Source organism: Impatiens glandulifera, chromosome 1, assembly GCF_907164915.1.
Source record: "Impatiens glandulifera chromosome 1, dImpGla2.1, whole genome shotgun sequence".
Taxonomy (NCBI): domain Eukaryota; kingdom Viridiplantae; phylum Streptophyta; class Magnoliopsida; order Ericales; family Balsaminaceae; genus Impatiens; species Impatiens glandulifera.
In genome coordinates, this window is record NC_061862.1 from 76,625,837 (window position 1) to 76,631,452 (window position 5,616).

Consider the following 5,616-nt stretch of genomic DNA (forward strand, 5'->3'; position numbering starts at 1 on the left):
CACATTCTAGGTTTAATGCGCAATCTGATTTCTATTACACAACCTGATGAAGAAGGTCACAATTTCAGTTATGGAAATGGTGCGTGAAAGGTGACTAAAAGAGCAATAGGTGTTGCTCGAGGTCACAAAACTGGAACGTTATACACGACTTCAACTTGTAGAGAAATAGTTGCTGATGTAGTTGATGACTCGAAGAATAGTGAGTTGTGGCATTGCAGGTTGGGCCATATGAGCGAAAAAGGAATGAAAAATCTTTTGAAGAATGGACAGATTCCAGAACTGAAGTCTATTGAACATCAGTTATATGAAAATTGCATTCTTGGAAAACAGAAATGGGTGAGTTTCTTAAAGATTGGAAAGGAGCTCAAGAAAGAAAGGCTAGAGTTGGTACACACTGATGTGTGGGGACCTGCACTTGTTTCTTCTATTGGCGGATCACAATACTATGTGACGTTTATAGATGATTTAACAGGAAATGTATGTGTATATTTTATGAAGAACAAGTCTGAAGTATTTGCTATTTTCAAGAAATGGAAGGCTTTGGTTAAAAATGAAACAAATCAGAAAGTTAAGTGCTGGAGATCCGAAAACAGAGGTGAATGTATCAATTCAGATTTCAAAGAGAATTGTTCTATGAATGTGATCAGTATTGTGAAGATTGTTCCCCAAACGCCTCAAGAGAATGAAGTAGCTGAACGAATTAATCGAACATTGAACGAGCGTGCTAGAAGAATGAGATTGCATGTAGGGCTGCCTAAAACCTTCTAGGCAGAAACTATCAATATTGTTGCCTATTTGATAAATAGAGGATCCTCTGTTCCTCTTGAATTCAGAATTCTTAAAGAAGTCTGGAGCAATAAAAAACCTTTCTTATTTGAAGCAATAAAAAAACCTTTCTTATTTGAAAGTATTTGGTTGTTTATCATATGTTCATATTAATGAATGTGATAGGAGCAAGTTTAATTCAAAGTCTAATAAATGTTTTTCATTGGTTATGGTGATATCGAGTTTGGTTATCGTTTCTGGGATAATCAAAATCGGAAAATCATTCATAGCAGAAATGTTATCTTCAATGAACATGTTCTCTACCAAGATTGTGTTGGGAAGACATCAAATGGTGATTCCAAGTTGAAAGAGACTGGTACAGTCTATTTGAGATAATTTTCAGCTGAATATATACCGACTGTCAAAGAAGAACAATGTGTTATTGAAAATGAAATCGTTGAGAACGTGGTCCCAGAGGTAAATCAGAAAACACCGGTTATACAGTTGATAAGATCGTCAAGGAATCAAAAACTAGTTGAGAGGTGGTCTCCATCTCTGAACTATATCTTGCTGACAGATAGAGGTGAACCTGAATGCTATGAGGAAGCAATATAATCTAATGAATCGATTAAGTGGGAGTCTGCGAAGAAAGATGAGATGGACTCTTTGACGTTGAACCATACTTGGGAGCTCACTGAGTTATCAAAGGGAAAGAAAGCACTTCACAACAAATGGATCTTCAGGATTAAAGAAGAACATGATAAAACCATGAGGTACAAGGCAAGATTGGTTGTGAAAGGATTTCAACAAAAAGAAGGTATTGACTACAATGAGATCTTCTCTCTAGTAGTTAAATTGATGACAATCAAAACTATTTTGAGTTTGGTTGTGAAAGAAGACCTTCATCTTCAACAAATGGATGTCAAAATTGTTTTTCTTCATGGTGATTTAGATGAAGAGGTTTATATGCGACAACCAGAAGGATTTAAAATCAAAGGAAAAGATGAGTTTATGTGCAAGTTTCAAAAAAGTTTGTATGGTTTGAAACAGGCTCCAAGGCAATGGTACAAGAAATTTGATAGCTTCATGAAAAGTAACAATTTTATAAGGTGTGAAGTTGATCATTATTGTTATATTAAGAGGTTTGATAAATCATACATTATTCTACTCCTCTACGTTGATGACATGTTGATTATTAGAGCAAGCTTGTATGAGATTAACAAGCTCAAGAAAGAGTTGTCTGAAAAATTTGCAATGAAGGATTTGGGTGCTGCAAAACAAATCATTGGGATGAGAATTTTTAGGGATGAATAAGTTCTCAATCTTTCACAAGAAGAATATGTGAAGAAAGTTCTTAATATGTTCAACTTGTATGATGTAAAACTAGTTACTGTCCCCTTAACTAGTCACTTCAGACTATCTAAAGATCAATCGGCTTCAACAGAGGAGAAAAATTACATGGCCACTGTTCTGTATGCCTCTACCATTGGTTGTATTATGTATGTGATGGTTTGCACAAGACCAGACATAATACATGTAGTGGAAGTTGTTAGTAGGTTCATGAGCAACCCGGGTAGACAATATTGAGAAGTAGTAAAGTGGATACTACGATACTTAAGAGGAAGTACGGGTTTCGCTTTGTGTTTTCGAAAGTCTAATATGGGTTTGGAATGAAATGTTGATGCTGATAATGTTGGTGATGTTGATAGTAGAAAGAGAACAACTGGGTACATTTATACTCTGAGAGGTACTGCAATCAGTTGAGTTTCAAAATTGTAGAAGATTGTTGCTCTTTCTAGTTGTGAGGCAGAGTATGTTGTTGTGATAGAGGCTGTTAAGGAGATGATGTGGTTACAACCCTTTTTACGAGAATTGGGTTAAGACTACGAAGGAAGTGTGACGCGATGCGACAGTCATAGTGCCATTCATTTGGCAAAGAATCTTGTTAAGCATATACATGTTTGTTATCATTTCATCCGGTCAACTTTAGAAGATGGAGTATTAGCTCTTGAGAAGATTCCCGGGAGTGAGAATCCAGTTGATATGTTGACGAAAGCTGTGACAAATGAGAAGTTGAAGTTGTGTGCAACTTCAGTTGGTCTTCTTTGTTAAGACACCGGATAGAAAGCCGCTACCGATCGAGAGATGATGAAGTTAGTCTCCAAGTGAGAGATTGTTGAGTTATGGAGCCTACACTTATAATAAACTCTACATTGTTAATTAGAGTTTATTGGGTTTGTATTTGGTTTTGGTCTTAGGCCTAACCAATAATTATTTAGATTTATTACCTGAATGTTTACCCTATAAATATGTGATTATTAAGGGTTTACACAAGTTAAACATAATTCTAGAGAGATAAAGGTGAGACCAAAACTCTGTATTCCTTCTTCTTTTTAATAGTGAAATCTGGTGACGGTTGAAGTGGACGTAGCTCATTTTAAGTGAACAACTATAAATCTGTGTTTTATTATATTTTTATTTCTTGAGTTTTTACAGATCGTTTCAAGTAGATCGGATTTGGGAGATATAAATCCTAACACTTCGCGGGTATCTCTTCACTGACATGGTTGAGAACATTAGCATTCACATATTGTCTAATGTAGCCACACACCTGAAGATGACTCAAGGTCCATTGCTCATTAGTTTTATCTTTTAACTTTTCATCAGCAAACACAACTAATAATAATCTTTGACGTAAAGAAGAACTTTCATCTTCCCTTTCCACACATTATATTTAGAGATTAAGAGTAATAATTATACTCGTATTACTCTCCATTATTGTAAACAGCAAAAGGACTACAGCCCGCTCTGATATCACTTTTAGTTTTAGTGCCCTATTTATAAACAATCAATATTCATTCAACCAAGCAGACAATGAAAACAAAGAGACACAAGCTTTAATTTGAAAAACCCTTCAACATAGTAAAAACCCATGGAACCCTTAGGTCGCTTAAACTATCCACTATAATATCGTTTATAATGTGTAATACATAGTTTTTACAAAATAAGGTTTTCAATCTGAAAGAATACCTAAACCTTTAAAAACTATCTAAAAGAGAAGTGAAAGTAATTTAAAAAATGAGTTTTTCTTCTTAACGTTTGCTTTCGTCTTACTCTCACTGTTTTGTTTCCCTAAAACTTGTGTGTTGTGACCGAAAACTTTGATATCTATTATATAGTATAGAATAAAATATATCATTATAATATATCATTATAATATATACTAATATTATTCCAAGCCGAATAACCCAACATCAATAATTTTTTATTTTTAAGTTACTAATTTGTTTTTGTTTTTTTTAATTAAAGGATAATTAGTATGACAACCAAAGTGATGACTACTCGCTTAAACTCAAATCACTTTTAAATGAAATCGAACCGTGATCAAATTTGGTTATTTTTAAATAATTCTTATCCCATAAGAATACTTTTAATAATAAAATACCTTTTGAATATGATACTTTTAAGGATAATATTGCACATGAACTTGTATCATTCTTAATTAAAAGATTGTACGATAAAGATAAAGACTCACTGGTCTTATAGTTTTTTTTATAGAAAAGGTCCAGATACATTTGTCTTATAGTATGGATATGTTAACAAAAATAGATAGTTTTGTTAAGATTTTAAAATTTTCAGGATACTTATTTTAAATTAAATTATAAGATGTAATTAGAATAACAAGGAGAGTTTTCACTGAACCTAACAAGTTATATATCAACCGATGCCTAGTAAATATTTTAATAATTGAACTCAAATAATTTTATCATGCAAAATTTTGAATTCAAAGCCCAACTTTTTCTCAAATAACCCAAGTTCAAAAAGGGAGGAGAATGATTGAATAAGAAACAACATAACATCTTAGGAAGTGATATGTTTTGATGGTGACTTTTTTTTTAATGAATTAGTTTGAATTTGTTAGTTTAAATTAATCTTGACTTTCAACTTTATTTTTTTTTATTTTTAATTTTCCTTATTTTCTTAATATCATTCCCCAAGTCTAGTAAGTATGAACCCATTAGATAGTGTGACCAATTTTCTCGAGTGTACGGAAAAAAAATAAGTATATGAAAACTCACAATTTTTTACTTCATTTTCTTCTGTGCTCCTAACAATTTTTCAATTACTTTTACTAGAAACTTCATTAAGTAGTCATGGTTAGTCCTCCATGCAATGAGTCTAGATAATTAAGGACTCTAAGGGTCAAAGTTTCATTTCGCGGTGCATGCGATTTTCCCACACAGATCAAGTTCCTCGTCATCAATATGAAAGCTAGGAACTACATCAGAAATTTTCTCTTATGAGTTCACATCTGATCTTCTTTTACAGTTTTCTAGCCCAAAGGTGGTTTTAGTCTCGATGTTAACTCGTGTACTTACCACAGCATCTTCTCTTTCAATTCGGTAGGTATCGACATCATCAATTGGTTCCTCCACATTCATCATTTGTGGACATTAACAACATCAACAATGGTTTATTGTGTCTCAATCAAAGTACTACAAGTTTACTAAAAATATCATAAAATTAACTTAAATAAACCAAGACAACTATATATAACATGTGGTACTGTCATATCAATGGTATAAATGCTAACTAAAATGACATTCTGGAGTGTACTATCTTTACCTATCTAGATAAAGAGTGTTCATAAGTTAATATCTATGTCCAAATAGTTGGTGTGTTATTTCTATAAAAATCTTGCATCCAGCATGCATCTAAGTAGCCAATCTATTGAAAAATTCTATTCCAACCTAATCTAACTCATACCAACTAAATCGGATAATGTCGTTTTCTTCTCGTACTGCATTACAATGATTTGTACAAGGCTTTTTTCTTTTTCGTAATCTGGTT